A 12,883-nucleotide genomic window follows, 5' to 3' on the forward strand; every position below is an offset into this window, starting at 1 on the left:
CTGTGATTCCTGGTTTTAGCTTTGGAACGATGAACAGCGTTAAAAGCAGCGCCTGCTATCATTCTGCATACTTTTTCAGAGAAGCTATGTGCTAATATTTATTATAAACTACTTTCCATCTTCAGGACTGATCTGTGTAAGCGTATTTCCTAAGTCTGGAATACAGATTAGAGAGGAGAGATTATTTTCCTCTGGCTGTTGCTAGTTGAGAGTGAAAATTAGAGAACAGGTGCAGCTTCTCTTTTCACTTCGTGCTGCGATTGGGAATGTTATGCAGAGGCTGAGCGAGAGAGGTTAGTCTGCTCGTAAGATTCTATCTCCAAGAGACAATGTGAAATTTACCACATGGGCTACTTTAAAACCTTTGCCCATTTTTTCTCTGAGCCAAGTTTGTCACCACTATTCAGTAAAAGTCTTAACCTTTGAGCTGCCTTGTACCTGCTTGGTCTTTAGGATTTTGCTTTTTAAAACCTTCTTATGGCCTCTACTTGTGTTTATTGGGAAGCTACAGCTTTCTGTGATCAGAAACTGCACTTATTCGTGTGTCTGGTATTGTGGTGCCATTTAGAAATTTGTGGTACTGGATTGTGAGCAGAAGCAGCAAGGAACACTTGCCGTTGCTGGGGTTTCAGGCGCAGGCGTTTTATAGGCAGGGCAGCGGCCTCGAGGGTTGCAACGCTTGTTGTGTTTCGCAGGTATGCAGCAGTCGCACAGCAATTAAAGCAGTTTGATGTTCTGTAATGTTTTTAGTCTGTATGGTTGATTTTGTAGAAAGATGCACTGATCTACTGCCTGTTCCATTGCAGTGGCAGGCACTGCTTAAGGTCAGGTTCAATGTTAGCAAACTGGATGTGGTTTGTATCTCCTATTTACATGTGGGAGAAGCAGCTATGCTAATAACACTTCGTGGCACTCACCCTTTGAAGACTTCTTTGGGTTATTTTTGATAGTATTGAAATTTTACTGACTAGCAGTTTTTAGAAAAGGCATATTGTGCATATTTTATAAATAATTTCATTGTTTGGCAACAATTAGTAATGTGGTGGAAATCAGAGGTGCTGTCAGAATAAAACAAGAAAAATAGCGTCACAGTGACATATTTAGAGAGAAGTACGAGTTAATGACAGTTATCTGAGAGTCACTGATCCTTACTGTGGTATTGTTTCATTTATGTTTCCATAGCCATCGTGAAACTATGTGGAAATGGGGTAGCAGAGATGATTCTCCTTCCGAAACAGAGGTAAGTATTGAATTAGTATTAAAATAAGATTTTCCTAAGAGTTTCTGACATCGAGAATCCTTAACTGATGATATACTGAACGTACCTGTTTGTTCTTTTGTAAACAAGTTGCTTAACTAGTTTTACCGTGACTCAGCTTTAGGACTCTAAAAGATAGGCTGGGTTCTTTCTTCCCGTCTACTTGGTATTTAACCTCCCGCGTGTAACACAGCTGGCCTGTCCCTCTTCGCTACACTGATCTTGCTTTAAGAAAACATCTGTAGGAATTACAGAGGCTTTACCCCAACCGTATCTTTTGTGTGTAGTATGTTCAATATCACTGTTTTATTGCCACTAGGTTCAGTAACACTACTGGTGTTACAGTGCAAATCCCGTGAATGAGGAAATTCAGTGTTAGATACCTAGGATGCTTTGATGCCTCTGCTATATTTCAAACTAATATTCCTAACCCTGTTTCAAAGATTTATAATTTAATGTGTCTATCAAACTTGCTAAACATGGTCTGGTATAGGTGCATACAGTATATGTAAGTTTTAGTATTGCACTCTAATAAGATTTGCTGAGGGTGTTTGAAAAAAACCCCAACCAAACCCCAACCGAAGCCTTTTTGCAAAAGCAGTATTGTCTGCAGCATTTTGTTTGTTCAAAGTATACTCAATGTCTGCAGGCTGCAGGCTCGCGAGATGCAAGAAGCACGTCAGTGACAGATTTGACCGAACAGCTGACCAGTACTGAGCAGCTGGTTGCACAGCTAAAGGAGCTGCTCAGGGAGAAGGATGCTGAGCTTCGAAATAAAGATCTTCAGTTAAAGGTACTGTGCGCGCATTCGTGTCAAAAAGACTTTTAAAATAAGCCCGATCAGTGCTGTTTATCATGAGCAGTTTTTGTAGATACAGGATTATATGTGGTTACAGCAACTCTAGGAACACAAGAAGCGTTGGTCACATTTAGCTGTTATGGTTCCTGGATGTTACTACTTTTTGCCGCTGTGTATTCTGTTCCAAAAGTGTAACTGGGTTTGGGTATTACAAAAGCAACATGTGTTCCTTGCATGAGCAGATGCACTTAATAATTGCGAGGGACAGACTGGCTTTCTGAGAGCTAGTGGTGCATGGTCGGTTTTGGCTAAATACGGGGAAAACCACCACCCAAATCATTACTGGACACTTAGTGAGATGCCAGCTTACCTCAAAATGAATTTCTGTAGATGATTTTGTATTTCTCCTTCCACTACAAAAAGAGGACCCAGGGAACTACAGGCCAGTCAGCCTAACCTCCATCCTGGGAAAGGTGATGGAGCAGCTTATCCTGGAGGCCATCATCAAGCAAGTGGAGGAAAAGAAGGTTATCAGGAGTAGTCAGCATGGATTCACCAAGGGGAAATCATGCCTGACCAATCTGATAGCTTTCTACGATGACATGACTGGCTGGGTAGACGAAGGGAAAGCCGTGGATGTTGTGTACCTAGACTTCAGCAAGGCTTTCGACACAGTCTCCCATAATATCCTCCTAGGGACGCTCAGGAAGTATGGGCTAGATGAGTGGTCGGTGAAGTGGATTGAGAACTGGCTGAATGGCAGAACTCAGAGGGTTGTCGTCAGCGGCGCTGTCTAGTTGGAGGCTGGTAACTAGTGGTGTCCCTAAGGGGTCAGTACTGGGCCCAGCCTTGTTTAACTTCTTCATCAACGACTTGGATGAAGAGTTGGAATGTACCCTCAGCAAGTTTGCTGATGACACCAAGCTGGGAGGTGTGGTAGATACACCGGAAGGCTGTGCTGCCATTCAGCGTGACCTGGATAGGATGGAAAGTTGGGCAGAAAGGAACCTGATGAGGTTCAACAAAGGCAAATGCAGGGTCCTGCACCTGGGGAGGAACAACCCCATGCATCACTACAGGCTTGGGGTGGACCTGCTGGAGAGCAGGTCTGCGGAGAGGGCCCTGGGTGTCCTGGTGGACGACAGGTTAACCATGAGGCAGCAGTGTGCCCTGGCTGCCAAGAAAGCCAATGGGATCCTGGGGTGCATCAAGAAGAGTGTGGCCAGCAGGTTGAGGGAGGTTTTCTCCTTCCCCTCTACACTGCCCTAGTGAGGCCTCATCTGGAGTACTGTGTCCAGTTCTGGGCTCCCCAGTTCAAGAAAGATGAGGAGCTACTGGAGAGAGTCCAGCAGAGGGCTACGAGGATGGTGAGGGGACTGGAACATCTCTCCTGCGAGGAGAGGCTGAGGGAGCTGAGCTTGTTCAACCTGAAGAAGAGAAGGCTGCGAGGGGACCTAATGTATACTTAAATATCTGAAGGGTGGGTGTCAGGAGGATGGGGCCAAGCTCTTTTCAGTGGTGCCCAGTGACAGGACAAGGGGCAATGGGCACAAACTGAGGCACAGGAAGTTCCGTCTGAACATGAGGAAGAACTTCTTCCCTCTGAGGGTGACGGAGCACTGGAACAGGCTGCCCAGGGAGGTTGTGGAGTCTCCTTCTCTGGAGATATTCAAGACCCGCCTGGACAAGGTCTTGTGCAGCCTGCTGTAGGTGACCCTGCTTCGGCAGGGGGGTTGGACTAGATGACCCACAGAGGTCCCTTCCAACCCCTACTATTCTGTGATTCTGTGACTTTTTCTTGTATAATGATTTTAGTATTAATGTTACTATATATTATCCTCTGCTTTTGACTGGCGTTAGGAAGGAAGGAACTAGAAAGAACGTATATCCAATATCCTGAAGACTTGAGGGTTTGTTATTCTTTACGCTGTTGTTTTTTAAACAGTCGTAAGGTTGGTCTGTTTCTGCAAGAGACTATTTTTATGCTTTGTAAAAAATGTCTTCTGTGGACACTAACAGCCAGGCGTTAGAATATTGGATTTTGTAAAACTCATAGCCGTCTCTCTAAACAAAATGAAATACACATTTCTAGTAGTATGAAGATGTCTTTGTTTTTGCATCTAAAGAATGAAAACTTAAGTCTTGTTGTTAAAAAATGAAGCCCTGAAATTGTATTGCTATCAAAAAATGGAAAAATTTCTAACATCGTAATGCTCTGGATTCCATACAATAATAATAATAACCACGTGCAGAAAGCGGAAATAACGAAAGGAAGGTTGTTTCATGTGTGCAGACCTTCTGCATGTGAGATGATAATGTCTCTTCAGGGGAAACATTTTTTGGGTAATCACTTCAGACTTCTCTCTCTCATTTTTTTTTTTTTTCGATGGAGGAATTGAAGGATGCACTCCTCATGCAGTTGTTCATGTAGCTAATGCAGTCCTTCCTGATGTTTGTAGGAGGAAAAGGAATCTGCTAGTGCCAAACTCTCCAAGCTCAAGCTGCAAAACAAAGCCAAGGTTGTATCATTAACCTTAGATGTGGAAGACCTTAAGAAACAGTTAGCAGAATCAGGAGGTTTAGAGGCAAGAGCAGAACAAGAAAAGGTAAGCGTCCTTATATTTTAAAGCAGACAGAAGTTCTGTAAGTCTGTAGACAGTTTTGCATGCTGGACTCCAACGTAGAACTCAAGTTTAGATTTTGAGCTGCGTCAGATTACGATCAGGGTAGACTGCGTAGGTGCTGTCAGTCCATCTGTGTATTTCTATTTCACTCTTCCCTTTCTATAGGAGTTTAGAAAATTGTACATTCCTTTCAAATTATTTTAGTAAAAACAAAAGTCCTTGCTGATCTTCATCTTCTTAGCAGCTGAAACTTTGAGCAGATGTGAATCAGGAAGAGAAGTTTTTGAGAAGAAACAAAAACAAAAACCAACTCATAGAAATGACCAGTGTTTTACTGTTAAAAAAGATTCTCAGATCTGTTTGTAGTAGTGCAGTGTTGTGAGTAGACTTTGATTTCTTCCAAATAGCATACTTTGACTTCATACAGCTTCTAAAATAACTTTAGTGAGGCTTTAATATTTCTATGGCATTTGCTTTTGAAAGCTATGCTGAAAGGGAACAGAAACTGATCGGTTTGTTGAAGCCCCTGGGTGTCCTCAAAGACATGCAGTGTTTATGCGTCCGATCTATTTTGCTAATACAATGTATTCTTAGCGATTGCACTTGATTTCTTTTGTAGTGCAAATAATTTCTGTAACCCAGGAGTTATGCCTACTGAAATTCTAACTGGAAACATTGTGCTTAGGAACAGTTTAGTTTACACTTTACCCCCCCAGTAGTGCTTTTTTCCCCCTGAGTTCTATGGACTACACTTGCCAGATTATAGGGGTTACAATGGCCAGAGGAAATGAATGTCATTATTGCACATTCCAGTCCACTTTGCACCAATAATTATCATTAATAATTTAAATACGAAGATTTTTACAAGCTTTGTACAAGTTCTGTGCCTGCTTTGCCTAGCTTCTACATGGAATACATAACAGGTAAGAAAACTGAAACACAAACCATGAGTAAAGCCCACTTTTTCTCGACAGTATTATGTGAATAGGTAGAGCTGCAGAAGTCAGGCATTTATGGAATGCAAAACTCCCTTTTTACAGGCGTCAGAAGATGGTGACAAGGAAAATGCTGCGGCAAATCGGGCAAAAATATTAGTACTGAGAAGGAGAATAGAAGAATTGGAATCCCAGATCAAACAAAAAAATGAAGAGCTACAAAGACAGGTGCTATTTTATATGATGCCAAGTGTGTGTTTTTTTACATTTATGGCATAGGATTGTGTTTAAATATATTTATTGAAATATGTTTATATACTGAATTATATGTTGCATTACTAAATAGATATTCTGGAGTTTTCTGTTGAGTAGACGGAGAAGTTTATATGCTGCAAACACAGTGAGAGCTGTGTCGTGTCTTCAGGGAGCAGTGAATTCTCAAGCATGCTTCTGTAGTTGTTTGAAAATGAATGGAACAGGATGCACGAATATGAACTTTGTGGGTTAATGTTATATGTAAATCTTGTGTTTTGAACCAAAATGCTGTTTTTCTTGTTTTGTTCCTGTTGCGAAAAGAAGGCCTAGCAGGAAGAAATGTAGTTAAGGGATGATTTCGTGTTATGGTTTGTAGCTGTTGTGTGCAGTGATGGGTTTTGTGGACGTGGCTGTTGACACTGGAAGGTGGCAGGAATGTGAGTGCTGCAGAATTTCAGAGAGAAAGGCTCAGTAATTGAAGTTTACAGTTAAAATTGAACCATGTCAGAAATCCGATTGTAATTTTTTCAGTACCCTAAAACGGGCAATAAGGAAACAATTAAACCGTTCTTCTGTGCTGTAGATGGTGGAAGTATACATGACCATCAGTGCTGTCTTTTCGTTTTCAGAGTGTTGAACTGGAGGCCCAGCGCTGTCGTGCGGCTGAAATGGATGCCATGCTGGCAGAGATAGAGAAGAAGTTAGCTGAAAGAGATGCTTACATCATCGATTTACAGATAGCGTGTGGGTCAAGTGGTGTTGCCAATGAAATACTCTTGCCCAATGAAGAACTGAAGGTATATTAGCAGCTGAAATAGAAAATCTCCATCGAGATTTCAAGGAATCAGCAAATTCTGATGCGTTATACGGTGCATCTTTCTGTGAAGCACAAATCCTCTGCACTTATTCACGTGAATCAAAATTCTTTACTGATTATTTTCATTTGCGTTAGTAGATCTATATTTCTTTATTACTTTTGTCAGTATCATTTATGTGTATTAGTATCGACTTCAGAAGGTGCTGAGAAATTTCATTCAAACTAAGACCAAACCTGAGCTTTGAGTTGAATGTTGCTTTAACTTGAGGGAGGGGCTAGGAGGCAGCTTCATGATGATTACTGTATCTTTTTTCTGGGTCCATTCTTTTAATTCTCTTGTGGTTTGCATTCTAAAGAATGAGCTGGCTGTTAAAGAATCCTTGCTACAAAGCATGCAGATTCTAGTTCAGAAAGGAGTTTGAGGATGCGGCTGGTGTCTGGGCACAGAGGAACTGGTGTGTAACAGTGAAACGAGTTGTGCAGAATTCTGGCTGAAGAACCGCCAGACGCCTCTTTCTTGTAGCGCTGTGTTTGAAGGTGCAAAAATGTGCACATACTATGGGTGGTAGCGTTTTTGGATTATTGGAATCGTTCATGGCACAAATGACTGCTTGGCAGATCACTTTCACTTGTACTGTGAGCTGTCTGGCACACTTCTTAGCATGAGAGCATGGAAAAATACTATGGTTTTCCTCCTGACTGAAAAACAGCTGAAGTTTCGAGTACTTAATGGGAAATGTTTCTGGATGTTAGCAGCTGATTAAGAGGCCAAGAGAAACAACAACAGTTTTGTTAATTAATACTTAAAAAAAAAAAAAAAAAGTGGCAGTGGGGAGCCATTCCTTGATGTTATCCGTTCCTTGATGTTACCAAGCTCTTCCAACTCTCTTGGAAGCTAAATCTCAGATTTTAATGCAGTGTGCCTGACCTCTCGGCATTTGAGTTTTGCCGTGTGGGACATACTGAGATGAACAGTGTTGTACATAATTTGATGTCTGAGTTTACTTTATCTGTAACAAAAATGCTACTTTTGATCCTGAACGTGACCACATCTGTTCAGTAGCACACAGGGAATTAGTTTAGATACAGTACAGAAAGAAAAAGACAAACAGTTGAGACCGTGAAAGCCATTTTGGTGAGCACGGTGTCATCACTCAGCTATAAAACTGGGTAGGAGTTGATGTGAGTTTATTCAAAATTTTGCTAGTGAGAGTCCAAAAATTATATCTGGTTCTTATAATAATTGTAAGATAGCTGACAAAGGCACATTGGAGGTAGAACAGAGGTTTTTGTGGAGGAGGCAGCTAGGTGACAAAGCTGCCATTTGGTCTTAATTGATAAAAACTTGCTGGAAATGAACACGATCAGTGCAATCTTTTAGAAATTAAAAGTCTCAGAACACTGGCATCCAAAAAAGAAAGGTGAAGATCTGTGATATTAAACAAAAATGAACGGTACGATGCTTCTCCTTGAAAGTTTGTTATTGTGGAATTGAGACAAATTTTCTGGAAGTTGGAGGTTTATCCGCATGCACCGCTGACCTCAGTAATCACTGACTGATTAGTGTATTTACGGTTAAGCGGCAGCAAAACTCAGACTTGAGATAGTGTACATTATCTTGCTGTACCATTACTTAGTTCAGTGTACTTCTACTATACCTTTGTAGACTGGTTTCATATTTACTTTCTATGTATTTTTCGGTACGTGTCTTTCAAAATGTTATCCAGGAAAAGGAGCAGGAGCTCTCTAAATTAGCTGCAAATCTGATGCAAGTGCTGACCTAGAACAGGTAGGCTGCTTTGGAAACTCAGCAGCTTGCTTTGCTTTGGCTAGACATGGCAATTGGGAATCATGTAATTACTAATCTCTGCGGCACAGTTCAGACGCCTGGTTGGGAAAATAAGGATGTGTCTTTTTCTTTCTCTTCTGAAAGTCTGAACTCCTTTACTGAATGCTTGCTTGTTTGGTTTTTTTTGCTAGCTACCAAAGGCCTTGAAACAGAAGCTTCATGAAAAGGAAGAAGTCATGCCGGGAAGGACACCAGTGATAGATGTCTTGCAAAAAGAACTGGATGCCAAGGACCAGCAACTGAAGGTAAGAAATAGCATCTATGCACAGCTAAGCTCATCAGGGCAAATACAAGCTGAAAAAGCTGTCTGCATGCGCACAGAAGATGATTTTGTGTAACATATTCAGGCAGTTCTCTGGGAAACTTTGAGATGTGCTAATAATGCAACCATAGCTGTGTGAATAAACATCGATTTCGGTTAGGAAATTAACTGAACGGAGAGGTCAAGTCTGTAAAATACAGAACTGTCAGCTCTCATCCATAGTTTGTCTGTGTTCATTTTGGGAACTCGCCATGCAGGGAAGACTTTTTGCTGTCGAGAGATATCAGCTTCCCCAGTTAAGAGACTGGAGTAAGCCCTAAAAGCGAGGCTTTCATTTTTTCCCCAAGAGAGTGTTTTGCTAGTAGCGTGCCTTTCCTTACGCTATATTTCTACTGATTGCAAAAGCAATACCGAATCAAGTTCTAGTGTGAACTCTTGATTATAGCCTTTGAGTGCTGCTGCTTCAGTTCAGCAATGTAGAAAAAAGACGTTGCAGCCTCTCAGATAGGCATTGGGGACTCTGCTGGAACAGCCACCTTATAGCCTGTCTGGGGTGCCAGGTCTGGCATTTTATCTGTACTAGGATGCTTTGATGGCTTTGCTATATTTCAAACTAATATTCCTAACCCAGTTTCAAAGATTTATAATTTGATGTGTCTATCAAACTTGCTAAACATGGTCTGGTATAGGTACATGTATACATGTATATGGTATACGTAAGTATATGTAAGTTTTAGTATTGCACTCTAATTAAAGATTTGCTGAGTGTGTTTGGAAGAAACCCCAACCGAAGCCTTTTTGCAAAAGCAGTATTGTCTGCAGCATTTTGTTTGTTCAAAGTATACTCAATGTCTGCAGGCTGCAGGCTCGCGAGATGCAAGAAGCACGTCAGTGACAGATTTGACCGAACAGCTGACCAGTACTGAGCAGCTGGTTGCACAGCTAAAGGAGCTGCTCAGGGAGAAGGATGCTGAGCTTCGAAATAAAGATCTTCAGTTAAAGGTACTGTGCGCGCATTCGTGTCAAAAAGACTTTTAAAATAAGCCCGATCAGTGCTGTTTATCATGAGCAGTTTTTGTAGATACAGGATTATATGTGGTTACAGCAACTCTAGGAACACAAGAAGCGTTGGTCACATTTAGCTGTTATGGTTCCTGGATGTTACTACTTTTTGCCGCTGTGTATTCTGTTCCAAAAGTGTAACTGGGTTTGGGTATTACAAAAGCAACATGTGTTCCTTGCATGAGCAGATGCACTTAATAATTGCGAGGGACAGACTGGCTTTCTGAGAGCTAGTGGTGCATGGTCGGTTTTGGCTAAATACGGGGAAAACCACCACCCAAATCATTACTGGACACTTAGTGAGATGCCAGCTTACCTCAAAATGAATTTCTGTAGATGATTTTGTATTTCTCCTTCCACTACAAAAAGAGGACCCAGGGAACTACAGGCCGGTCAGCCTAACCTCCATTCCGGGAAAGGTGTTGGAGCAGCTTATCCTGGAGGCCATCATCAAGCAAGTGGAGGAAAAGAAGGTTATCAGGAGTAGTCAGCATGGATTCACCAAGGGGAAATCATGCCTGACCAATCTGATAGCTTTCTACGATGACATGACTGGCTGGGTAGACGAAGGGAAAGCCGTGGATGTTGTGTACCTAGACTTCAGCAAGGCTTTCGACACAGTCTCCCATAATATCCTCCTAGGGACGCTCAGGAAGTATGGGCTAGATGAGTGGTCGGTGAAGTGGATTGAGAACTGGCTGAATGGCAGAACTCAGAGGGTTGTCGTCAGCGGCGCTGTCTAGTTGGAGGCTGGTAACTAGTGGTGTCCCTAAGGGGTCAGTACTGGGCCCAGCCTTGTTTAACTTCTTCATCAACGACTTGGATGAAGAGTTGGAATGTACCCTCAGCAAGTTTGCTGATGACACCAAGCTGGGAGGTGTGGTAGATACACCGGAAGGCTGTGCTGCCATTCAGCATGACCTGGATAGGATGGAAAGTTGGGCAGAAAGGAACCTGATGAGGTTCAACAAAGGCAAATGCAGGGTCCTGCACCTGGGGAGGAACAACCCCATGCATCACTACAGGCTTGGGGTGGACCTGCTGGAGAGCAGGTCTGCGGAGAGGGCCCTGGGTGTCCTGGTGGACGACAGGTTAACCATGAGGCAGCAGTGTGCCCTGGCTGCCAAGAAAGCCAATGGGATCCTGGGGTGCATCAAGAAGAGTGTGGCCAGCAGGTTGAGGGAGGTTTTCTCCTTCCCCTCTACACTGCCCTAGTGAGGCCTCATCTGGAGTGCTGTGTCGAGTTCTGGGCTCCCCAGTTCAAGAAAGATGAGGAGCTACTGGAGAGAGTCCAGCAGAGGGCTACGAGGATGGTGAGGGGACTGGAACATCTCTCCTGCGAGGAGAGGCTGAGGGAGCTGGGCTTGTTCAACCTGAAGAAGAGAAGGCTGCGAGGGGACCTAATGTATACTTAAATATCTGAAGGGTGGGTGTCAGGAGGATGGGGCCAAGCTCTTTTCAGTGGTGCCCAGTGACAGGACAAGGGGCAATGGGCACAAACTGAGGCACAGGAAGTTCCGTCTGAACATGAGGAAGAACTTCTTCCCTCTGAGGGTGACGGAGCACTGGAACAGGCTGCCCAGGGAGGTTGTGGAGTCTCCTTCTCTGGAGATATTCAAGACCCGCCTGGACAAGGTCTTGTGCAGCCTGCTGTAGGTGACCCTGCTTCGGCAGGGGGGTTGGACTAGATGACCCACAGAGGTCCCTTCCAACCCCTACTATTCTGTGATTCTGTGACTTTTTCTTGTATAATGATTTTAGTATTAATGTTACTATATATTATCCTCTGCTTTTGACTGGCGTTAGGAAGGAAGGAACTAGAAAGAACCTATATCCAATATCCTGAAGACTTGAGGGTTTGTTATTCTTTACACTGTTGTTTTTTAAACAGTCGTAAGGTTGGTCTGTTTCTGCAAGAGACTATTTTTATGCTTTGTAAAAAATGTCTTCTGTGGACACTAACAGCCAGGCGTTAGAATATTGGATTTTGTAAAACTCATAGCCATCTCTCTAAACAAAATGAAATACACATTTCTAGTAGTATGAAGATGTCTTTGTTTTTGCATCTAAAGAATGAAAACTTAAGTCTTGTTGTTAAAAAATCAAGCCCTGAAATTGTATTGCTATCAAAAAATGGAAAAATTTCTAACATCGTAATGCTCTGGATTCCATACAATAATAATAATAACCACGTGCAGAAAGCGGAAATAACGAAAGGAAGGTTGTTTCATGTGTGCAGACCTTCTGCATGTGAGATGATAATGTCTCTTCAGGGGAAACATTTTTTGGGTAATCACTTCAGACTTCTCTCTCTCATTTTTTTTTTTTTTCGATGGAGGAATTGAAGGATGCACTCCTCATGCAGTTGTTCATGTAGCTAATGCAGTCCTTCCTGATGTTTGTAGGAGGAAAAGGAATCTGCTAGTGCCAAACTCTCCAAGCTCAAGCTGCACAACAAAGCCAAGGTTGTATCATTAACCTTAGATGTGGAAGACCTTAAGAAACAGTTAGCAGAATCAGGAGGTTTAGAGGCAAGAGCAGAACAAGAAAAGGTAAGCGTCCTTATATTTTAAAGCAGACAGAAGTTCTGTAAGTCTGTAGACAGTTTTGCATGCTGGACTCCAACGTAGAACTCAAGTTTAGATTTTGAGCTGCGTCAGATTACGATCAGGGTAGACTGCGTAGGTGCTGTCAGTCCATCTGTGTATTTCTATTTCACTCTTCCCTTTCTATAGGAGTTTAGAAAATTGTACATTCCTTTCAAATTATTTTAGTAAAAACAAAAGTCCTTGCTGATCTTCATCTTCTTAGCAGCTGAAACTTTGAGCAGATGTGAATCAGGAAGAGAAGTTTTTGAGAAGAAACAAAAACAAAAACCAACTCATAGAAATGACCAGTGTTTTACTGTTAAAAAAGATTCTCAGATCTGTTTGTAGTAGTGCAGTGTTGTGAGTAGACTTTGATTTCTTCCAAATAGCATACTTTGACTTCATACAGCTTCTAAAATAACTTTAGTGAGGCT

Source organism: Opisthocomus hoazin, chromosome 7, assembly GCF_030867145.1.
Source record: "Opisthocomus hoazin isolate bOpiHoa1 chromosome 7, bOpiHoa1.hap1, whole genome shotgun sequence".
In the NCBI taxonomy this organism is placed as follows: Eukaryota; Metazoa; Chordata; class Aves; order Opisthocomiformes; family Opisthocomidae; genus Opisthocomus; species Opisthocomus hoazin.